Source organism: Podarcis muralis, chromosome 2 (genome assembly GCF_964188315.1).
Source record: "Podarcis muralis chromosome 2, rPodMur119.hap1.1, whole genome shotgun sequence".
Lineage (NCBI taxonomy): Eukaryota > Metazoa > Chordata > Lepidosauria > Squamata > Lacertidae > Podarcis > Podarcis muralis.
Genome location: NC_135656.1, coordinates 97,604,225 through 97,630,035, shown reverse-complemented (window position 1 = coordinate 97,630,035; position 25,811 = coordinate 97,604,225).

Below are 25,811 nucleotides of genomic sequence, written 5' to 3'. Positions count from 1 at the left end.
CATCAGATTGCAAAACTCGTCGACTTTGATATCTGATCATGTCTAGACAGCCCATGTCCCTGCCTCTTAAAGGCAGTCATGAAATGCTTTGCATCGATAATTTGACATGCTGCTGGTTTGAGATGTTGAACATTAAAGTCACCTCCCTGGATCCCAGGAGCCTGGTTCCCATCCACCCCCAGCTCCTTTTACATTTATAATTCTCAGGTACGGAATGACACCTCTTCTTGGTTAGCTGAACAACCAGCACAAGTATTGCTTGCCCTCGGTGCCTTAATTGTGTGGGCTGGTTCATATGAGCACGCACATCATTTAATTTCTCCCCATCGAATTACTTGGGGCTATTGCACACATCTGTGCTCATGTACCAGATGACTGCAGCATCGAGTCCCAGCTTATGTTCCTGTGCAGGCATTTCTCTGCATGTCTATTGAAGACTAGTTGTATCTTCCCCTTCCACTCAGAATGAGCTTCTTCAGACTGTGACAAGGGAGCTGAACCCTCTAGAACAACAACCCTAGCCTTGCACACAAAGACAATTTTAGCAAAGCATTCCCAAAAGACAAAATGGGGACCAATAGGGCAATTCATAAAACAACAAAACAAAAACAGGGACTGGCTCCTGGTTAATAGGGACAAGTGGAGCATATGCATGTATGGATGTCCCAGGTTCTGTGTGGGAGTTCTGTGCAATTTCATAGAATACAGCAACACATTTCTGAAGAGTTTCAGAGGAAGTTGCCTGTGCAACTTCAAAAACTCAAGAAGAGGTCTGATTTAGGTCAGTTGAGGGGTATTGAAAGGGCTGAGACTGGCATAATGGAGAAATTAGGACTGGCAATATTACTGTAGTCACATTTGCCTTCTTATCAGAGAAATTTTGAGTTCTATTAGAGTCACATTTTCCTTCTTATCTGAAAAATTATGAGTCTTGACACTAGTGAATGTATTTTGGTGATACAGTTGTGTCCCAGATGTCAAGAATTGCACCCCTCAGCCTAAAGTTGACTTCTTTCTATTATTGTAAGTACTGGTAGCATATCTGCTTAGGCTTGCTCCTCTTGTCTCATGAATCACTCATTTTCTGATTATTATTATTTCTTTGACATTTCATTATTTTCTTTTGTTAAAATGCCCTTGAGTTTGGAAGCGTTCGCTAGCAGGTCATTCATAATATCAGTTGAGGCCTCCGCTGGATCAAAAACCAGAAAGTCAGTGCTAGATACAGCACATTGTGCCCCAGAAGTTGCATGATTGTACTGGATGAATGTTTATGCTTCAGCATGCTAGACGCAGCCTTCAGTTGAGTGGCCTCAGTGCTCAGTCTTTACCTGCTGACAACCAAATGTATACAAGAAAGGAAGTGTATGTTTGTTGGTTCATTGGTGGGTCTGGTGGCCTTGTTCATATATGTGTGTGTACTTACTGGATTTTATCTGCAACTACCAGATGAACAGTTGGTCTAAGTCCACTGAAATGTGATGTGTCTGAAGGGATATGAAGTACTATCAAGGTTTTATATGTGGTGTTCGATCTGTGATAACTCATCACAGACAGTGATGACCACCAACCTGGATAGCTTTAAAAGAGGATTGGACAAATTCTTGGGAGAATAAGGCTATCAGTGACTACTAACCATGATGATGATGATGATAAATTATTTATACCCCACCCATCTGGCTGAGTTTCCCCAGCCACTCTGGGTGGCTCCCAATCGAATGTTAAAAACAATACAGCATTAAATATTAAAAACTTCCCTAAACAGGGCTGCCTTCAGATGTCTTTTAAAGATAAGATAGCTGCTTATTTCCTTCACATCTGAAGGGAGGGTGTTCCACAGGGAAGGGCACCACTACCAAGAAGGCCCTCTGTCTGGTTCCCTGTAACTTCACTTCTCGCAATGAGGGAACCACCAGAAGGCCCTCAGTGCTGGATCTCAGTGTCCCGGCTGAAAGATGGGGGTGGAGACGTTCTTCAGGTATACAGGACTGAGGCTGTTTAGGGCTTTAAAGGTCAGCACCAACACTTTGAATTGTGCTCGGAAACTTACTGGGAGCCAATGAAAATCATTACTAGTTTCACAGTCACTATGACAGATATGCATTTGTGAATCTGTCTAAACAAGTATCCACAGTGCAGCCAGACATTCCCACTAATAATGTCAGCTTTATTGGAAAAACAACAAGAGTCTTGTAGCATCATATACACCAAGGGTGCCTCCAAACATCCTTTTTATTGCACATCCATGATGACTTGTGCCCATGATGCTCCTGGAGTGGTTGTAAGAGAAACACTGGGGCCTAATTTGAATAGTAGGGTGTTTGGTATCTGGTGGGTGGGGCTTGTGTGTTTTGCTCTGGAATCAGCCCCTCCCTTTAGTGTGTGTTCAGTTATGTTCAGTTAAGAATGTCAGTTAAGAGGGACCAACTGCCTCTTCTTGCCTCAGACTTGCCTCATGTTGTATTTAGCTTCTCTCATTATGTTGCTTCGTTACAGTTTTCTTCATTATTAAAGCTTAGTTTACATTTATGTCAGCTACTTAGTTTTCTCAAGTAAAAAGGAACTCTGCTGAAGAATGGTGGAATATTCTAAACTCGGGGGAGTGATGGGATATTCCCAGTTTGCCAGGAGGATTTTGTCAATCATCCCCCCCCACCTCCACAACAATGGTCATGCATAATCCTAAATTTAATACTGTTTGTGCCTGCAGAAGTTTTTGGATGTATATGCAAAAGCACTTTAGGAGCAAAAAAATAAATCCCAAAAAAGTAAATAAACCCAGGTCAGCACTGTGTTCATTGACAAGAGAGTCATGGGCAAAACAGAGAGAGCAAGTACAGGATATGTGTTCCTTTGCTCCTTGGCTGACTTTGCTCGAATTATCTGGGGAACAATTAGCAAATAAGCAAGATACACAATGTGTTGACAAGTGAAGCAGAAAGGTGGCCTTGATATTTGCAGAGAGCCACTTTCTAGACACCCACAACCTGCCTCCAAGGAATAGACTTAGAGAGCTCAGCCTAAGATGGAGGATCTCAAATTGAATCATTCTATTTTCCCAGGTCACTTTAAAGACACACACACATTTATTATAGGTGCTGCAGTTGTGGTTGTTTGGGGGTGGGGGGGGGAAGGTTGTATCCAACACTATTTCTGTCATGCAAATCACTTCCACTTATGGAATCTCCTTCCCTGGCCACCTTAGGCTACATCCACAGCACCATACCACTTTCATGGCTTCCCCCAAAAGAATTTTGGGAGCTATAGTTTGTTAAGGGTGCTGAGAGTTGTTAGGGGGTCCCTACTCCCCTTTGTTGTTGTTGTTTAGTCGTTTAGTCATGTCCGACTCTTCGTGACCCCATGGACCAGAGCATGCCAGGCACTCCTGTCCTCCACTGCCTCCCGCAGTTTGGTCAGGCTCATGTTTGTAGCTTCGAGAACACTGTCCAACCATCTCGTCCTCTGTCGTCCCCTTCTCCTTGTGCCCTCCATACTCCCCTTAGAGAGCTACAATTTCCAGAATATCCTGTGAAGAGGGACAGATTGTTAAACCATTCAGGGAATGGTAGCTGTCTGAGGGGAGAAGGGGTCTCCTAACAACTCTCAGAAGCCTTAACAAACTACAACTCCCAGAATTCTTTGGGTATCTGGGGGGAGCCATGACTGTTCAAAGTGATATCTTGGTGCTTTAAACCTATGGCATCAATGTGGCCTTAGAATTGCTTTGCCCATGATTCAGAGCATGCACAATTTGCTGGTGTCGATGGGGGGTGTGTGTGTGCAATGGAAACCAAATATTCCCTTCCCTGTTTCTGGCCATAATCATGTTATAATGGTAAGGTGGTGAGGGACGTAGGTGGTGCTGTGGTCTAAACCACTGAGCCTCTTGGGTTTGCTGATTAGAAGGTTGGCAGTTTGAATCCCCGCAACAGAGTGAGCTCCTGTTGCTCTGTCCCAGCTTCTGCCAACCTAGCAGTTCGAAAGCATACCAGTGCAAGTAAATAAATAGGTACCGCTGCAGCAGGAAGGTAAATGGCATTTCCGTGCGCTCTGGCACCTGTCACGGTCCTCTGTAAGCCAGTAGCAGTTTAGTCATGCTGGTCACATGACCCGGAAAGCTGCATGTGGACAAACGCTGGATTCCCCAGCCTGAAAAGCGAGATGAGTGCCACAACCCCATAGTCGCCTTTGACTGGACTTAACGGTCCAGCGGTTCTTTACCTTTACCTTTTGCCTATGTTATAATGACTGAACAAAGAAAAAAATGGATGAGAAGAACAACGGGGTGAAAAGGCCCTTGCATGGTCTTACAGACACTCCACCCCAATGAGGTCCCCCTTCATCTTGTTTTCCTAGCCTGACTCTGGCTCTCTTCCATTAGCTTTGGTCAGAATTGTGGCTCCAAGCTTAGCATGCTTCAGACTCCCTTCTGTTCAGAGAAGAACTAATCCTTGTCCTGCTGTTGATCCAGGAAAACGGCTGCTGTCTGTAGAGCTACAAGCGAGGCTGGTTTTGTTCTGTTTCTGCCCCTTCTTTTCAGGCCTTGTCAAATCAACCAACCTAGCAAGCCATTAGTGACACCAGCCCTGTGCTGCCATTATGGAAGCCAAGGCTTTTAACAAACCTCTCAAAAGGAATAGCGAACAAGCCAACACTGAGCATTAGAAGTATCTGTTATAAGGAGATTTGTATAGTTTTATCTTCTTGCTCTTAATAGGCAACCGGTTACACATCTATTGCAGCGACAGTCACTGCGTGTATATTGAGGCAGAGCTGCCAACACTGATATCACGGGTGATCTACTTTCATATTATTTTTCTGTCTTATCGGCGCCGTACGTTATATGTTTCTGCTCCGTCTGGCTTTCTCCAAAGCACTACAAGGTGTTCATTGTCACAATGCATCTTTCCTCAGTCAAGTTATTGGCAATTAAGATAAGCCAAAGCTATGTTTCACAAGAGCTGAATGGCTATGGCTGCATTCAGATGGCACTTTATTCCATCTTCACAATGCTACGTTACCTGTTCATTTTAACATTTTATGTGATCTTTTTGCACAATGTAAAAGTCGCTCCTGGAAATCTAATGGAAATTCTTCTTGTATTAATTGTTTGCAGGAAAACATCCGCCTGCAGCCCCATTAATTCATAAAATGGCGGGAGTTTTGCGTTGACAAAATTTGGGGTGGTATATTGACACAGCTTTTTCCTGCCATTCAAAATTTAGCAAGGGGCGCGGGTGGCGCTGTGGGTAAAACCTCAGTGCCTAGGACTTGCCGATCGCATGGTTGGTGGTTCAAATCCCCGCGGCAGGGTGAGCTCCCATCATTCGGTCCCAGCTCCTGCCCACCTAGCAGTTCGAAAGCACCCCCAAGTGCAAGTAGATAAATAGGGACTGCTTTATAGCGGGAAGGTAACGGCGTTTCCGTGCGCTGCGCTGGTGCTGGCTCGCCAGAGCAGTTTCGTCACGCTGGCCACGTGACCCGGAAGTGTCTCCGGACAGCGCTGGCTCCCGGCCTCTTAAGCGAGATGAGCACGCAACCCCAGAGTCGGACACGACTGGCCCGTACGGGCAGGGATACCTTTACCTTTACCTTAAAATTTAGCACAACATGGTGGTGTGTTGATTTTTTTAAAAAAATCAGTTCCATAACACAGCAAGGTATTGTAGAGTAAATGGAATGTTAGAAATCAGGACAGGACCACTAGTGTTGTAACCAGTGAAATGAGTGCAATGAACCTCACAGCTGAATGCAGGCCTAGGTCAAACCAAAGCTTGTTGCAAAAGCTTAGCCCCACTAAGGGATATTTTGTTAAAGTAAGTAAGTTAGAAGAACAAGACTCCTCTGTGGACAGAACTGTTCCATTAGGCAATTTTCTTCAGACCAGTGGATACCCCCTGTTGCCCCCAGTCACTTTTTGGTGAGCTGGAGAAAACAGATAAGCCCATTGACAGACCCACATGGGGACAACTGCAATACGGAACTGTCTAAGGCAGAATCTGCATGGCAGCTAGAGCATGATATGACCCTTGCTAGACTCAAGGGGAGGAGACTAGGAGGGGCTGTGGGAGTGCGCTTGTGGCTCCTCCACCCTGTCAACTCATTTCCCTCTCTCACTGAATTGAGGTTCCAAAAGAGGTGTTAAATTGCAGGTGGATGTTGCCCTCACCTCATTTTATGCAGCCCTTGACAATTCCTGAAGCTGCCACATTCTTTCCTCCCATCAGAATTTCTCACTATCTCTTCCTTCCCTTGCCACTGCGCCCCACCCCACACTTTCTATATCGTTTCAAGGATAATTGGAAGTGACAGCATATTATTTTATCAAAAACATGTTGATTTTTAAACACCTTTTCCTGGTTTTATGGAGGGGCCAAAAAAAGTTTAATTCCCAAGTTTTGGGAGAGTGTTCAGAGGCATTGATTGTTTCGAGGTGCAAGGAGAGTTTATTTTGACTATACATGGGGTTTTGGCTTTACGCACTATCTCCAGAGCATGTAAGTTGAGAATCAACTGTATAGAACTGAAGGTTATTATGCTGACTATCAGCAGTTCTCTGGGGATTCAGGCAGGAACCTCTCTCTCAGACCTTCCTGGAGATGCTGGGGATTGAACATAGGACCTTCTGGACGCAGAAAATGAATGAAAGTATACAGCAATATGCCACACAGCTGAAAACACTAAGCAAGACCATGCCATTGGGACAAAGCAGCTGCTCTGTCACTGAGCTACAGCCCTTTCCTGCACTACCCTGTGGGAAGGAACAAAAGGAATAGGTAGTCACTGTACAGTGGTACCTCGCAAGACGAAATTAATTCGTTCCGCGAGTTTTTTCTTCTTGCGAGTTTTTTGTCTTGCGAAGCACGGTTTCCCATAGGAATGCATTGAAAATCAATCAATGCATTCCTATGGAAACCGCCTTCAGACCAGGTCCGGGGACAGTCTGTCCCCCGACCTCTTCTGAAGGCTGGGGGGGGGGCAAGGGCTTTTCTTCCCACCGCCAGCCTTCAGAAGGCTGTTCTGAAGGCTGGCGGTGGGAAGAAAAGCCCTTCTCCCCACCTCCCGCCCTGCAAGCTCCGGGGACAGGAGGGCTTTGCTGCCGACCGCCAGCATTTTAAAAGCCCCCGGGACAGCGGAGACTTCTCCGCTGCCACCCGCCAGCATTTTAAGACTTCTCCGCTGTCCCGGGGCGATTTTAAAATGCTGGCGGGCGGCAGCGAAGCCTCCGCTGCCCCGGGGCGATTTTAAAATGCTGGGGGTCGGCAGCGAAGGACCTCTTCTGAAGGCCGGCGAAAGTCTTTGCTCCCGACCGCCAGCATTTTAAAAGAGGTCCCCGGAGATTTCCCTATGGGCTTTCTTCTTGCGAAGCAAGCCCATAGGGAAATTCATCTGGCGAAGCACCTCGAAAAACGGAAAACTCTTTCTTCTTGCGAGTTTTCCGTCTTGCGAGGCATTCATCTTGCGAGGTACCACTGTACACTGTCCCTCCCCACACAAGCAAACAATGCAATGGATTATGAGACTTGGGAATAACACCTTGAGATTCTCTCAGCCATATATTAGATATTCAGCTAGTGCTCAAAATTAATGTTGCTATTTGCATTCTGTTTCTATTCATGATATTTTGTGGCTTCCAATCATTATCACACACACAACACTCCATGTTTATTTTGGTCTTTCCGGGGCTCAGTGAGGCTGAGAAGTCAACATGCGTCTCCCATAAATAGCTTCATTGTAATTTCTTAACGCAAAACATATTTTTGTGTACTTTGTATGTGCGTAGGCGGGGGTGGGCAGCTTCGAAAACTGCTTCCCGTTTTTTGCATTTTATTTTGTCATTCTTTATGTAAAATGTTTATTGCGTACACTGAGTGTCCTTCTCCTCAGGCTCACTGGGCCTTAGGGACATCATCATATAGGTAAATCTGATTGGCTGTGCAGGATTGTAATATAGGTAACTTACAGCTGACACACATTTAAGTTGTGCTCATTCAGCTTTATGCACTTGGCAAAAATAAAAATAAAGAGGGGGCAGGTGTCTAGGGAAAACACCTTTGGCAATCCCACCTGCCATTGAACCCAAGGTGCTTTGTTTATACGCCATTTTGGCTTGATGCGCTATGCTTGGAACATAACCCCCACGTAAGTTGAGAGACGCCTGTATTATATTGCCCACTCTTTGATCTGTGACTCGGTGGAACTGTCCATTTGACTAATCCAGAAAGAAGGAAAGCTAGAGAGAGAAATGTACAGAAGCCAGGGGAAAGGATGACACCAAGCAGGGTTTTATGTTGTTGTTTTTGCAGCTTTCGAAAGGCGAGTATTTCAGGGAGTATTTCTGCCCCACTGAAATGGTTGTTTTCTATCTGGAAATTGAAACCAGAGAATACTTAGTGCAGCTTGCTGCCCTGGCATCTCATATTGCAGAGAATGGAGTTAGGGCTCTCCATCATTCATTCTGTACCATTAGGCAAAGCTGTAACTAGTGAATTGTTTGGCTCTAAAAGCAATACAAAACAATATAAAAAGAATGTAAATGAAATCATTTGTGAAGCTGAGAAAGCAAAGCCATAATTCCCAGCCTTTGATCTGCCTTGCTGCATATCATTATGCTTCTCTTTGACAGTCGAGATGCTTAATTCAAGGCACCAAAATGTCTGAACTATTTAGGAACTGTCCCTTGGAATCAATTTCTGGTTTTGCTTCTTATGTCTTTATGGGCATTTATTCCCTTCTAATCAATTCTGTGTTAGTTTGGTTTTTGTTTTTTCAAAAAACCTAATTGTTTAAAAGCTATGACTTCATTTCCAGATTAGAGGAATATCTGCAACGCACTGAATTAACAATAAGAAAAAACAGAAAACTATCACCACCATCAAACAAAAGAAAACAGTTTACTGAAAGCACCTGCAACAATAAAAAAAAAGGTTTCCATCTGCACCCCACCCCTCAAAAACACAAATGGCTTGTGTTTGCACATGCAAAATAGCATTGCAATAAGCTGTAGAGTCTTTGGGAAGGGGAAAAAATCGCACTGTATCTCCTTTAACAAGAGGATCAGCCTTCATCTATAATTCATGCAAGTATATTGAAGTTCTTCTTTGCCATCCAAGGAAGATGGCTTCAAAGCAACGCAGTACTATTCCCCAGCACTCTGGGCAACGACTGCCTCATATGTGACTCGGGAGATTGTTTCCACTTAGATGACTTCATGCGCCCAATGCGATGCTTTGAAGGAAAGCATCCCGCTTCTGTTTAGACGCTATATCAATATTAGGACAATTTTGCTACAAAATAGGCTTAAGAGCAGGGCTTTGTTAAATCTGATACCATATACTTCAGCTGTAATCGCACAGCACTGAGCTTGCTGCATCGTGGCCACAATTTGGCTTGCTTTTGGTACATGCAACCCAATTAGAAGCAGTTTCGATGATCACAGCTCGATAGGCACTAGAAACCTGGACTCACTTAACCAGCATCTCCCCCCCCCCTCTCTCTCTCTCTCTCTCACACACACACACACACACCAGAAAGACCTGCTATCTCCATACAGGAAATATGCCTCTTATGCAGTATAGGCTTAGCAAATCACCCAATGTTACCACTGTTATTTATTAATATGCAGCAGCAATAACCAAAATGAAAAATCAAAGACCTTACAGCTGCAGCAAGCTAACATTCCTACAGACTGTACTTTAACACAAGGATACTTTTTGTCTGTATCGAGGTTGGCAAGATGTTCTGTGCATGTGTTTCACTGAGAGTTCTGAAATTTCGCCTGTTTGTTGCTTGTTGTAGATTTGTTTCTTGTTTTTACTCCCAGGACCTCAAGTCTGGGTGCATTGTCTTCCCCTTCTCCCTTTTATCCTCACAATGCCCCTGGGAGGTAGGCTAGCCTGAGAGATAGTAATTCAGACAACGAAATTTCAGTATTTTTTTTTGCTTCTTGTTATTTATTAGGGTTGGCAAACTTTTTTGTTTAGTTTTGGTGTTTTGTGGTAAAGATCAAGACTGTGAAATGCTGCAGTTAAACAAGGGTCCTACTGTGAATGACAAAATATATTTATATCTTGCTTTTCCATTCAGGAGCTCAAGATTGCATCCATTATTCCAGTGCTTTATTTCTAAAAAAAATATGTTTAGGGGTACTTTCATTCCACCTGAGACTCAGGAAACACAGTGACAGGAAATGCGGCCGCCATCGGGAAGAGCAATGGAACTGATGATTCAGCGGGCTACAGAAGTAAGTAATTTTTTTTAAAAAAATAGTTTCTTCTCCTGTTAGATTCACAAAATGTTTAGGGGTATGCAGACCCCTGTGTCTCACCAGAAAAAATACCTGCATTATTCTATCCCATTCCCCCAGCCCTGTCTTTGCAATAGGATCCACCCTATTCTTTTAACAGTTATTTGTTTCAGGTCTGCTTTTAATTATGAATTTTAAATGGTTGTAACCAGCCAGCATCTGCATGGTCACAGAAAGCCAAACTCTGGTGTGAACCAGGTCAATAAATCCTAAACCTAGGCTCTGGCCTACACAGATAAATAACACACACACACTAATTATCTAAATAGAAAAGTGGTACAAAAGTGTTTCAAAGACCGATAGTATTGAGTGAGGCCTATTCCTATGGAGTGGGGAAGAAGATCACCCTCAAAATCCCTTCTTTCCCCAATAAGAAGAGCATTTGGCTTTATTTCCTTTAATCCTTCAAAATACAGTTCCCCCCAAATAATCCTTGGAAAAGGCTTGCCTGGCAGATAACAATGGATTACGATGTAAACTTTGAAATCCTGTTTTACAGTGCGGTGTCATATTCTTGCAGTAGAGCCCATTGTTTGACAAAACAGTGTCAAGGAGCTGGAAGTGGGGCTCCTCAGGATAAATTAAAAACCAGCATGTCGTTTGAATGTGGGATTCAATCCATTCGCGTTACCAGCAAACAGTTCCTAGTAGGGCTGGTTCTGAACCTTCCAACTAGTTGCTTGTTTGTGCACCGCACTAGTCTAATCCCATGAATGGGGCAATAATATCCGAAGCAGGAACACCTGTAGCACTTGGGAAACAAGGTTCACGAGAAAAAGAAAACGAAAAGGAGAAAGAAAAGTGATTGCCGAGATCACCTGTTTTGAAAGGTGGTTGCTTTTGCTGTCCTTGTGTGTGAATTCTCCTGCACACCTAATCCACAGTTTACACTCCCTTCTAATGATGCCCATCATGAGCTGTAGCAACCACTAATAAGCTGCCTGTTGTGATAATACAAATTGGTCACATTTGAGATAAGTTGCTTCCTGGGAGCATTTTAGCAGGTACAATGAAGCTGCTAACTGCTCCAAGGAGCTGTAAAATGTTACAGAAGTTAGCCCTCAGACCACCTCATAAGCACACGGCTTTTGTTAATTATTTTAGTGGAACTTCACCGTTGTTGTTTTTTAGGATTTATTTTTTATAGTCCACACACAAACAGGCCAACATGGACCAGTAAGATGAAACTGACGTGGGGTGGAAATAGGTTGATTCATCCACTTCTAGTTCAGGTGCCACCACTGAAAAGGACCTACCTCAGCTCACACCGGGCTTTGATTGGGATAGTGCATTGACTGAGAAAGCGAGTGGAAAAGTGTAGCTGTGGACCTGGAAAGGCAGATGGACTGAGCAACCCAGAAGGAAGACAGAGGAGTCCCAGCAGAAGTTTAATCACCTGAAGGTGCTTGAGGCTCTACAAGGCTAAGTGTCTGAAGTGAAATGCTGATTTGATCAGGCAGCCCAACAACAGACATACTAAAAGATGCATCTTTTTCTTGTGGAAAGGTCTAGACATCTTTGCTATGTCACAGGCTTTGTGGAAGCAACCCGAGAAGAATTCAGATTACAAATATGATACCGCTTTATTGGTTGAATACCATACTGAAATAGCTTGGCATAGCACACCATTGTTACATCATGTTTATTTTTTGAAGTCAAGTGTTTCACACGATCCTTCCCATCAATATTTATCTGACTGATATGTTTCTGGCCTTTCACCTTAAACAGTTAGCAGTTTGACAGTGACATGTGCCAGGTACCTCACATTCAGCAGCAGAAAGAGTCAAGGCTTGCTGGGGAAACTAGGGACTGTGGAGAACCTTCAGAATTTCTTTCAATTTTGCAACATAGTCCTCCAAGCAAAAACATTTGTTCAGAAATGCATAGTAGAGAAAACAACACACAAAAATGCACCGTATTATGTAAGGATTGCTTGCAAAACTGCACATGAGGAAATCATGTGAACTAAAATACAGCATGGACAAATTTTCTGAGGGTTTTCCCACCCCAAAATTCACAAACTCATGGAGCAATGCGGTGACCTGAACTTAAGGTTGGGGAAGAAAATTAAAATGAGAGAAACCAAAATTGGAAGATTCATCCTTCGCTCCCTCAGAGGGAAGCAGGTCCATGATGCTTTGAATGACCGTGATGTTTTTGGATGAGAACCATTCCTTTTGTTCTGTGGAGCTCTGGTTGGCTGGTGAAACAGAGAAATGTGACAAAGCACAGCAGCTCATATGAAGGATCAATCCTTAGGGGAAAATGTCTATCTGGCAACTCTGCAAACTAGATACCTCACTGTGTGGTGAATGGAAACTATTGCAATATATACGGTATGTCTGTTTATATGATAGAAGAATAAAGCCCTTAAGAAGCATAATCCTAACCGTGTCTACTCAGAAGCAACTCCTATTGGGTTTAGTCCCAGTTAACTGGGGTTACGATTGCAGCCTAACTTTCCCCTTGTGATTTAAATAGGCAAATCGGGGGAAATGGAGCTTTGAATTTCCCTTGTGTTTACTCTTCAGCATGTGTAACTGACTCTGTTGCCTCTCCCACTATAAGCACTTTTTGCCGTCTCGTTGCTATTTCAAAAGACCCACAGACTAAGTACAATCCAAAGTAAATTTCTATAGCACTGCTTATACAAAGGATCTCGGAGGGCTTTACATAAAATAATATCCAGCAGCTTGAAAATTTAGCTGCATTTAAGGCTCACAGAGACAGACTCAAAAGATAAGTTTTCAATTTTGCCTTAAATGAATTCCCTGAATCTGCATTTCTGATGTCAAGTGGATAGGAATTCTATAGCTGTTGTGCATAGCTAGCAAAAGCCCTACAGCCATGAAAATTTAATCTGAATGTCTTTTTATTTTCTATGTCTGTGATTATTTTGGAAGGAGTGTGTGTGTGTGTGTGTGTGTGTGTGTGTAAATCTATTTTTCCTTTCACGTGTGAAATCTCTGTGGATTTCCCCATCTTATGGCTTGTTCAGCATTCATTTCATGCGATTGTCCTTATATCCCCCGCCCCCACCTCAACTGCCCTCCAATCACTTAATGAAATGTCTTTTGGGACAATATTGTTAGTGTAATAAGCGGGCTTCACAATGACAACTGCGATTCAAATAAACAGAATTGCTTTTAAAGAGGAAAAGTTGTCTGCTCGGCTACATTCTGTTTGGGGAAAGACAGGCAATTAACATAAAATGCTGAAATAACAGTATGATGAATATATATCCCTCAGACAAAAATAGAACATAAAGGAGATGGAGATGAGGGAGACAAGCAATCGAATACAGAAAAAAAATAGAATGGCAACTAAGAAAGCCTCAACAAGCTGTGGAGGAATTATTCCTCCGTCTCCCGTTCTTGAAGTCTGTAAAAGAACAGGGAGCTCTGCTATAACAGATAATAAAGAGGGTATCTACAGGGTGCCTTGCTAAATATATTTGGTCTTGTCTATTATTTAAAATAAATGCCTACCTGAGAACAAACTCAAGAATTGTGACACCCTTCACAAAGCTTGGTATAATTATGTAAATAATAACTGAATTGATGCCAAATGGAGAAGCCCAGAACCTTCTCTGCCTAATTGACCACCCTCCCCACATAACAGATGGCATTTATTTATTTAAAAAATTATATACCACAAAGTATTAAGAAGTATCAAGGCAGTGTACAACAATATACAAAAGGACAATAAAACTTAAAGGATATTTTAAAAAAAACAGCGCAAGAGTATATAGAAGTACAATAAAACACAAAACACCATAAACATAAAACGATGGGTATAGTATATGGGAGGAGGGCACTTTGACATGTTTACAGGGACTCTCTTCTTTACTTTGTGTTTCCTAGGATTGGCACTGGAAACAATTTCTTAAATTGGAACATTGAAGAAAGCTCTGGCGAATGGCCTGTTGCAGAATTGACACTTTTGCAGGTGCCCTATAATACCCACATCATATCTGTAAGAACTTGATTGTTGGGTGTGGCAGCACCAACACATTGGAATTCCTGCCTATTGAGGAGGGGGAAGGTCCATAGCACAAGCAGAAGCTTGTTGTGCAACTGGAACGGCAGCATAGGATACAGCCCATTATCTGCACATTTTTGTGCCGATAACTTATTACAATATTTGGAGAAATGCAAAATCTGATGGATAATCTCTTGCTCTCTCCCCCACCTGTCTTCTCCCCCAACTTTATACTGTAGACATCATCAAATACAATTGACCTGTGGAAAGGACTTTATGATCTGAAAATAAGGGACAATGTATGTACTTTTGTAACCCCATATATTTTTTAAAACAATTTTAAAAAATTATGTTCTGATCTAGGTATTAGTCCAGGTGTACAGATTCTGTTAGTTCACTTAAAAATGCAGAACAGATGAAATTTCTCCTCCATTACTGAGTAGGTGAAACTAAAGAAACAGGGAAACTGATTAACTAAATGATCTGGGAGGAAGAAAAAAATGGAGGGACCAGCAAGCCTCAGCACAACAAGGAGAGAGAGACTCAGTAGAGGGATATGGCTAATTCCTCTTTCTGCTGAATCGAATCTGATAATATTATTAGCCATTTTTGCCGTCTAAATGTGAATGCAGGAGCCAAACTCTACTTCGGGAAATCATGTGCACATGGAGTCAGCCTAAAATTTTAAATCTTTGCCTATGGCAAGTGGTCTTAGTTAAAGAATACTATGAAATTAGACTACTTGTGTAGTCAAAACTGGTGCATACTTTGATGTAAATTATCCACAATTGCCTGAGCTTTGGATTCCCCCCCCCCCAGCACCCCTTCTCAACTGAAACACACGCCTTGGTCTTTTTTGGAGGGAAATCCTTTGAATTATGGCAGGAATCTTTGTTCATTCTCATTCATTGGTTAGCCTTTGAGCTCTTTGATAAGCTTTAGATGTATATAATTACAACTAATGGAGACACAAAGAAAAGTTTGGACTCTTTGGGACTGGGAAGGTGAAATATACTCGGAGTCGAAAGTGGATTTCATGCTCTTTATTCAGCTCATAGTGGTGAGGAGGAATGGAAGTTCTCCCAGAATGTCTGCTTTATATGCATTATTTACACAATGGGCCCCATGTGATTGGCTAATTCCGGGATTCTCCTGTAGGCCAATCAGGTTGCGGATTCACTTCCACCTGGAGCTGGATTGGGTGGCTTCTGTGGACCAATCAGACTGCTGCATTCTGGATCCTATTGTTCTAGGACCAATCAGACTGCTGCATTTTGGATCCTATTCAACTCAGTACATAACAGAAGGGATTTCCCTGAAGGTCTGGTTGGCTAACAGATCCCCCTGCAGTGTCTGCCTTAGCTTCCTTGCACAATTAATCTCTGTGTTGTCCTTGCACTATGCTCATGACACACAGTAGACTCACAGTGTGACATTTCATCTGTGCAGGCCCTTTACCCTTTGCCTGGGTATTTTTGCCTGGCTGGTCTGTGTCCTCTGATCTCATGCCTCTTGCTTGTCTAGACAAAGGATCAAAGAGTTGTATGTGTGAGTGTGTGCCCAAATCAGCCCATGGTACAATGGTAACATTTACGGTACATTTATTGTTCTCCTCACTTTGCCCCTGGGCCACCCCACCATGTCATGTGACTTTCATAAGGTTGTCCTGAATATAATGTGGCTTTTGGACTTTATCCACCTCTGGAGTAGATCACCCTCTGATCTCTGCCTACATCAGGGAGGCTCACTTAATTTTCCTTTCATGCATACATTTATGCATTGAACACAAAGCAAAACTACCTCCATACCCGCCAACATTTCTCTATTGAAAACAGGACATCCTAAACAACAACAACACTAGTAATAGTGGTAATATTTATACCTGCCCATCTGACTGGGTTGTCCCAGCCACTCTGGGTGGTTTCCAACATATATAAAAACATAATAAAACATTAAACTTTTTTTTTAAAAAAAAACTTCCCCGTACAGGGCTGCCTTTAGATGTCTTCCCCTTGGCTCAGGGGTTGCGTAAGTCCATACCCTCCAAGATTTCTCAAATGAAAATAGGGATGTCCTAAGGAAAAACAGGACATTCTGGGATCAAATCAGAAACCGGGGTGGCTACTTTAAATTCAGGACTGTCCTTGGAAAATAGGGACACTTGGAGGGCCTGTGCTCCTCCCACAAATTCTTGCAGCACTGTCCATTAGCTATCCCCTTGGTGGCTGCACATTTCGGATTCTTGTGAAGGAGCCTAGATGTGTACCTCAATATCTAAAGATGAATGTTTGTGCATGGACTCCCTGGTTGGCCAAGGTTCCCATTTGCATGGAGGAGTCCCTATGCAGGAGCATCTCTTCACAATGATAGTGAACAGTGGTTGCCAAGTGGCTTAGCTAGCATGCAAGTTGACAGGTGTAGCGAGCCCACTCCCCCTGGTATAGTCACTGTGAATGTGTTAGAAGGTGGTGTTGTGAAAAACCCCTGTTCTATGATTTAATTGCGTGGGCACCCAGTGGAAGCTTAGGGAGGAATTCAACACAGGAGATTATCCCATTACCACATGCTTTCCAGCTTTCCAGATGGAATTCCTTCCTGCTCCCTCTGCCCCCTCTCGTGCCCTCTATACCTGTTCTGGGGGTTCTTCCAAGCTTCTGAGGCAGATGTGGGGACACTCCAGGAATAGGAAAAGGAGTTGAAGTCCTACTGCACAGTGGAAGTCCTTCTACTCACAATTTTTTAGTTGACTACAAAGATTACAACACGACCATCTTTTTAAACGGTCTTTATTCAGCCGAGACACAGGAAATTCTAATTGGACTCAATGAGCAAAAGTACATGAAGGGTCTCGAAAATGTAAAATACAACACCTGGAGAAAGAAAATAGAAGGTGCAATCTGGCTGGTTAAACACTGCAAAGCCTCACAGCTTTTTGACTTTAATAAAAGAGTTAGGCATATGCTCCAAAAATTGTGCCATTTTTTCCCCCAGGCTGAAGAGCAGATTTCCTCAGGAATTTAGTGCTGCTGTCATCTGTCTCTAGATACAACTAATAGTGAACTCAATGGTTTGGGTCTGTCAGTAGGACATGAAGCAAGAGCATCTGCAGATGAGATAGAGGTTCTGCATACCCAGAGGTCCCAGGAATGCCAAAATTGTTAGTATGTATCATCAGGGACGCGGGTGGCGCTGTGGGTAAAACCTCAGTGCCTAGGACTTGCCGATCGTATGGTCGGCAGTTTGAATCCCCGCGGCAGGGTGAGCTCCCGTCGTTCGGTCCCAGCTCCTGCCCACCTAGCAGTTCGAAAGCACCCCCGGGTGCAAGTAGATAAATAGGGACCGCTTACTAGTGGGAAGGTAAACGGCGTTTCCGTGTGCGGCTCTGGCTCGCCAGATGCAGCTTTGTCACATGGGCCACGTGACCCGGAAGTGTCTTTGGATGGCGCCGTCTCCCTGCCTCTTGAGTGAGATGAGCGCACAACCCTAGAGTCGGTCACGACTGGCCCGTATGGGCAGGGGTACCTTTGCCTTTATCATCAGCTCCAAAACCCCTAATAATCACTCCCAACAGCTTCATATGCAAAATAGTGCCACGAGGAACCCCATAGCACTAAATGAACATTGGTGTGAAGTTTTATCTATCTGTGTATAACGTCCTGGTGAGCACTTGCAAAGATTATTTTGGGGGCTGGGATACCATGGGACGCAGTTGTGCCACCAGAAATATATATATATATATATATATATATATATATATATATATATATATATGGGGCACAGAAAAGAGAACATACATCACTGGTGAGTGGGGGAGTCATGTGAATAGTGTCTTAGGTCCTCATGAAGATCTTAAAACAGCAGCTAAATTCTATGGCCAAAAGCATCCTCTGGACTTCAAAACTCCAGAGAAGCATTTAAAAATAAATAAATGCTTAAAATCATAGAGCTTAAGTACTGCTGAAACTTTTAAAACTCTGGGAATGCCAGTGGGCCAATAGGCAATGCTATTCCCTACCTAATTTTAATTTGATTCACTATGATTTTAGTTCTGATTTGACTACAGGAAGCATAGATAGCAGAAGACGAGCCGAGTGAAAGGGGAGATCCTTGCAACCATCTGGAAGAAATCAAGATCGTTTTAATAAACAAAAACACTGCACAGAGGCCAGGTAGCTTGCAAAATCACAGGAACATGTCTTTCAGGAAATGACACCTAGTTAAAGAATACTACCTGGACTAAATACGATCGCTTTCCCCCCTCGCCACAATAGCCAGGATATTACGATTACATCTGCAGTCAAAGTGAGCCTGCTCTGTGGAGTCATTTCAGGAGACAACTTAGTGCCAGTGCTTTTGTTTTCTGAGAAGCTCTACCGTATCCTGCAATGCTTTTCAGTAGCAGGACTCCCCAGCCATTCCCTTATCGCCGCCAGTCCATCTGGGAGCACACATCACAGCAGTATGACTCCCACAAAGCTGCTTCTTGGCCCTCGGAGACTGACACTAGGGAAGCCATTCAAGTCAGCCTACGCAGAAAACAAGAGCATTGTTGGATGTGATTGACTGCTTTGAGCTACCTCTGGATGCTCTGCATTCCTGGCCAACATCAAAGCGATTTAGCGAAGCTTTGAGGCCTTTCAAGTGGTAAGTCATGGGGAACAATCCCCCAGGTGTCCTTGACTCACAGCCAGGTGACAAAAGCTGCACTGCAGACCACGGCGAGCTGCTTCTCTTACAGGTTCCCGATATGTCCTTTGTTGGCACGAGAGAAACCAACATAAAGTCGGGTGTCTGAAATACATCATCTGAGAATTAAATCACATTATTGGCATTTACTCTGCTGGAGTGAAGATTGGCCAAATGGCTGTAGACTTACAAGCCCGGTTCAAGCTCATTGGGGAGGATGTCTGCAGCAAGGCAACCTGCCAGCAAGCAGAGGCTGTCCCTGTGAGTTGGAACCCTGAGCACTTAATGCTGTTCCAGACTTAGGTTAGGAATCTGGGATAGCTGGCAAAGCAGCAAGACCATGGACAGAGAACTGGATGCAAGGCTAAACCAGGAAGAAGGTCATCCTTAATGTTGCACCATAATTAATCAAGAGCCAACTGAGCTCTGGAAGGCAAGGAGGTTTAGGGTCCATACCCAACTTATTGGGAAAGAGACAGTCTTCTGTTTAAGCGCTGGCACTCCGTCTCACTTGGGAGCCATGTGTTCTAGCTATGTTGGGATTTGCCTTAAGTGCAGCCGTTGCCACCTTTGGATGTGGCAAGGTGGTGGAAGTGGGAAGCTGGGAGCTATTAAAGTTTCAGGAAAGAAGTCACTGGCATCTGAAGATGGGTTTCAGTGGTGACAGAGATGGAGTCTTCCATGGAGGAGTCTGCAGACATGGACTTTCTTGGGAATGCTTTTTGGGATGGTCCTGGGACATGTCCTCTGCCCCTGTGGTTTCCTCCTCCTTTAAGGATACATTTACTCTAAAGATAAATTTCCTGAAGCTGTGCCTGTTTTCTGTGTATGGTATGCACATACCATATTGTGTGGGTTGGGGACCTCAGATCTGGGGGGGGGGGTAAATTCTGCCCCGCCATGCCTTTCTAGTTGGCCCATTAGACCAGGCTTCCTCAAACTTGGCCCTCCAGATGTTTTTGTCCTGCAACTCCCATGATCCCTAGCTAGCAGGACCAGTGGTCAGGGATGATGGGAACTGTAGTCTCAAAACATCTGGAGGGCTGAGGTTGAGGAAGCCTGCATTAGACTCCCCCCCCCCCACTGAATCCACTCTCTTCAGACCAAGTTCCTCACCACCTGTGCTTCTTGAATGTGTATGCCTCTTGCTTGCCTGAGCCATAAAGAGGAGGATAAAGAGGGGCATGTGAGTGGGCATTGCTCTGCCCACCTTTGCCTGTGGCCCCCGGAAGGTTGCCGAGAAGAGAATGTGGCCCTCTGGCTGAAAAAGGTCCCCCCCCCACCATATTAGGCAGAGGGTGAAACACATGTCCCACGGGCAAGAATGAAAGATGTCAGGCAATGACGAAAGGAGGGGAAGAGACAGAGGGCCATAGATGTTATCCTGGGAGATGCAGAAGAATGCGCTCCCAAGGTTGCAATGGCAGCCATTGAGCCTGGGAATCAAAGAACCCAGCCATACTCTCCCTGATCCCCAATGCAGCTTTTGCCTGTGGATTGTTCCAGCAGTGAGTAGCACAGCCAACCTCTTAGCAGTTGTACGGTTACCAGCTCTTACATAAATTTCCACCAGGCTGGGGGGGGGGGGGAGCAAAAGCAAAATTCACTGATCGGAGCTCCCTGCTGCTCTCATTCGTACATGAAGTGATGTGACACAATATGCCACACGAAGGCGGCACAGCCGAGTCTCTGCTTTTTTTGTTTGTTTCCCTCCCTAGGACATGGCCAAAATACATATTTAATCAAAGCTGAAGCATCCCAATAATGAATTCAGCCGCCCTTCCCTAGCAGGTAAGGCTCCAGCAGGGAAAATTCATGGCCATCTTTACTACCATCTTCTTTTTAAATCCCACTGTGGTCATTCGCGGGAGTTCTGGCTTATTAAGTATGCCAGCTTGATGCATCCCAGCTAATAATATTTATATGGCAGAGAATTTTGCTGCCAGGAAGACAGAGGTTTGTCGTAAAATGATCCTGGACAAATGGTTATAGAGATGCACAGTGCCAACCATTCTCCCACTCATAATTCATCATCCTTTTAGGGCTCAGGGAAGTTAGTGTACTATATTCTTCAGCGCCTGTAGCATTGATAACTTATTTCTTCGCTTTTCTTTTAGAAACTCAGCACAGCTGACTCCATATTCCGCCCTGCAGGACTCTCAAAGTCAAGCTTGCCCTCAACTAGAGGGAAGGAGCTACCCCATTCAATCATTGCACAATTCACCTGCAGTGCCATAATCACCATCATCTTGTGGGAGGAAGGCTTGATTGAGTGCCTCTGAGATTCTGCCGCTATCATCATTCCCTCTGTTCGCCAAGTTCAGGGGTGAATGTGGTTCCTTTTATACCATCTTTCCATAAGGGTTGCAGAAACTGTCCTGAGACTTGTGAAAGTGCCATGGGTGGTCGGATCCTGAGGAGGGTTTGGAGCGGCATAGGGAGTTGTTATTATACTTTTTATTTAAATTTGTATACCACCCTCCATCTGTAGATCTCAAGGCAGTTCACAACATAAAAATACTAGATTAAAAAAAAGGCAAAAAACATAATAAAAGCAAACCAGTAACTTCATGGGGGATCTTAGCAGATTTTGGGAAATCCAAAAAGGACCCCAAGATGTGTCTGAACCTGGGGAGGAGGTCAATAGCCTGGAGAATGGGGAGTTGGGTCCAGGAGAGAGACCAAATGAGTTGACAAAATTATTCTGCCCTGGACATCCTTTCTCAGATACCTCCAGGGCTTCCTCCTGTCAGTGAAGATCCTCCTCTGGAGAAGGCAACTGAGTGTAATCAGATGCTGACTCTACCACTAACCCTCCAAGGACACAGAGACACCCACCAGCAGGAACAGACTGTGTAAGCTCAACCTACTTGAAAAAGTGACCGACTGCTGGGACTCAAGTCGTTTGCCACACTAAGTGCTGTACCCACCATGTCCTTCAAAAGGAAGATGCAGGGGGCATGGTTACTGGTTGGATCAAGATCTTAGCTTGCACTTAGCCATGTGTCTATACCTCTTTTGTACCTACTGTGCCTTGCCTATGTACAGGACTGATTTGAACATTAAAGCCTTTGGCAGAAGCCAAAGTTCCAGTTTTTTGTGCAGCTGTGAGGGACAGGACAAAAACAAGCGAATGAGCAACAGCTCAATGAAGACTGAGGATGCTCAGTGGCTGTGGAATTCTGGCCAGCCATTGGAAGAGAAGGCAGAGGTCCTGTCTGGAACCTTGAACAGGAGCATTCCATGTGACAACATTGTGCACCAGGGCCCAATGAAGAGGCTCTTGGGGTGTCAGGCAGCTGTGGAGGAAGCAGGAAAACCCATCTCTTCTGTTCACTTAGCTTAAGATCCAAGTCATTGTGGTGCAGCAAATGGAGTACTGGATTCTGACCATGGGAATCCAGGATCAAAGCTCCACTCGATTACAAAGCTGACCTTGAGGTTCATCCCCATCTCTTAGTCTGACCTATCTCATGTGGTTGCAATTCGAACACCCCTTAGAGGTTGGGTGGGATGCAAATATGATCGGCAAGTAAATGAACAAGTGTTGCCTGAGGTCCAGCCAAAAATTAAAACAAAGATTCAGCTCAAGCGGGTATAAAAACAAATTTGAAATAACTACGGTAGTTTGAGAAGCGCCAAACAAAATTTTGCCAGAAAAGGGGGGAGGGGAGTAGGAGTCTCAGTTGCAAGCTATTGACTCTGTGGTGCATACATATCAGACTGTCTTTGGTTTGGTGTCAGTCTCAAAGCTCTATGGCTGCAACCCTATACCTGCTTATTTGGGGCTAAGCTCCATTTGACCAGGTGGAACATCTGTACAAGTAGGCAGATATAGGATTGTACTGTGATTTGCAATTTCAGGCATATATATATATATATATGCATGCTGCCTGCTAAAACATGAGCTTTGCTTGATTCCAGGCTAGTCCCATATGTTTGTCTTGCCAGTTTAAATGCTAATAAATTTTGACTTGCCAGCTTAAACACCTCAAGCACCGATAAGAAAACCCCTGGCAGGTCTCTCCCTTCACCAGACCCCACTGCATACATCCTCTTTGACTCTCTTTTAACAACAGCACGGCTCACCATCCACTGTGCTAAGAATGCAGAACAGATGAAAGCGTGGAGACAGTTCTCCCCATATGCCACCAGAAAAGATACGGCAAGCAATAAAGAAAGCTGTGACAGGAAAAGCATCTAGAGTTATGTTACAAGCTGAAAAACAGGGCTGCAGAGATACGAAAACAAACTAAAGCAAGAAAAGGCAGATAAAATGCTCTCATTGTAAGTTTAGAGTTCTCTGTTAGGCGGACAAGAAGGGGTTCAGCTTGCCTGGGTCAGTCACCCGGGATTGCTCTTGGTGTCAAAGGAAACAGGGGTGACACACCCATCTTACTACCTATGGTAGCTCAGGGGTAGTGCATGAAAGGGTTAAGACCAGAGAGGTCTGTTCCTAGACCCAGCTTGATCACATACCCCTCTCCGCCATGAGGGAGGAAGTGAAACTTTTTCTTTTCCTTTCTTTCACTCTCTTCCAGCCATGTAACCGGCCAGGACAGGTGCCTCTGAATTCACTCCAAAGTTCAGGACGCATGTTTGAAACTACATTCTGTATTTTGCACCTGACAGTAATGTACCTGTGTTCTCCTTGCTGCTGCATGGAATAATGCATGAACCAGACATTTGGATTTAATAAGTAAAGTTGTTTTTTAAAACTTTCTCAATGCTATGTAGCCTGTTCATTGCTAGAGGGGTAGACAGCGAGGGCAAGAGCTGTAAGCAGACTAAACGGGATATGCAGAAGGATTTAGCAACCTATATTCAATGCTATGCTACTGTGTTTTTAACTCCTCTGGGAGCTCTCTTTTGCTGGAAAGTATGCAAAGCCTTGTGTTTTGAATCTAATAATAATAATAATAATAATAATAATAATAATAATAATAATAATTTATTATTTGTACCCCGCCCATCTGGCTGCGTTTCCCCAGCCACTCTGGGCGGCTTCCAACAAAGATGAAAGATACACTAAAATGTCACATATTAAAAACTTCCCTGAACAGGGCTGCCTTCAGATGTCTTCTGAATGTCAGGTAGATGTTTATCGCTTTGACATCTGATGGGAGGGCGTTCCACAGGGCGGGCGCCACTACCGAGAAGGCCCTCTGCCTTGTTCCCTGTAACTTGGCCTCTCGCAGTGAGGGAACCACCAGAAGGCCCTCGGAGCTGGACCTCAGTGTCCGGGCAGAACGATGGGGGAGGAGACGCTCCTTCAGATATACTGGACCGAGGCCGTTTAGGGCTTTAAAGGTCAGCACCAACACTTTGAATTGTGCTCGGAAACGTACTGGGAGCCAATGTAGGTCTTTCAAGACCGGTGTTATATGGTCTCGGCAGCCGCTCCCAGTCACCAGTCTAGCTGCCGCATTCTGGATTAGTTGTAGTTTCCGGGTCACCTTCAAAGGTAGCCCCACGTAGAGCGCATTGCAGTAGTCCAAGCGGGAGATAACCAGAGCATGCACCACTCTGGTGAGACAGTCTGCAGGCAGATAGGGTCTCAGCCTACGTACCAGATGGAGCTGGTAAACAGCTGCCCTGGATACAGATTTGACCTGTGCCTCCATGGACAGCTGTGAGTCCAAAATGACTCCCAGGCTGCGCACCTGGTCCTTCAGGGGCACAGTTACCCCATTCAGGACCAGGGAATCCTCCACACCTGCCCGTCACCTGTCCCCCCAAAACAGTACTTCTGTCTTGTCAGGATTCAACCTCAATCTGTTAGCCGCCATCCATCCTCCAACCGCCCAGCCTAGGTGCCCAGTCAATTCTTTTTTTAATTACACACACAGGTCAAATCTATTTTCAACTCCACACTTTCCTCAAGGAATTCAGAGGAGTGCCCTCTCTGCCTACTTTCTCCTCACAACACAAAAGAGGACAGCTTCTGGAAGCTGACTTGTCCCTGGGATCTCATCAGCACTGAGCTTTGCAAAATGCATCCTACAAGCAAATCTTTCTCTGTCCATAAGTGTCATAAACTTTCTAAAACAGAGCCTTTCAAATTTCTGTTTTTCAGCTCATGACACCACCAAACCTCTCCCTGAATCTTGATCTTCTTGCTGACTGGAGGGGAAATGGCCTCTTCTCATTCACCTCAGCTCCACAACAGAGTTGAGCTCTCCAGAAACTGCACCTCACATCCCTTTGCAACATAACAAATACCGACAAACAAAGATCTTACAGTGTTGGGGAAATTCATAGCTCATTTTAAAACCTTATGGGAATTCTCACTGCCAACCTGTTCTGAATGGTTCAGGGCCTTACAGAAAGGAGGCAAAAAACATCATTCCAGCATTTCTGAGGTAATAAGCCAGTTGCCCATAATGGTGGCTTCTCCCTGCCTCAACTCTCCAGCTGAGTATGCATAGCCTGTTAAATTGATACACAGCAGTGGGTTACACAAAGTGCATTAAAAAAATGGTTTAAAGAAAGGGAAGAGGAACAGGAGATCTGGAGCCTGACACAAAATACTCAGGTCCACCTGGCAAGAAAGCCCCGACAAATTACAGCAACTTCTTCTTGTTATACTTGCTCAACAGATAGAGATTCTAGGGCTATAGCACTTACCTGTGTTTGTTTTCCTTGGAAGGAGGTTGCAGGAGGCTTATTACACTTTGTAATACTAATTTATTTACATATACACAAGTTGAACACAGGTGGAGGCACACAAGGTACGCACTTCAACAGCAAATTCAAGAAGTCTACATTATAGCCCCCTCAAAAGACACTTTCCCAAGTTTACAGAATCCAGAACTCAGCTCCCCACCTACAACTGTGA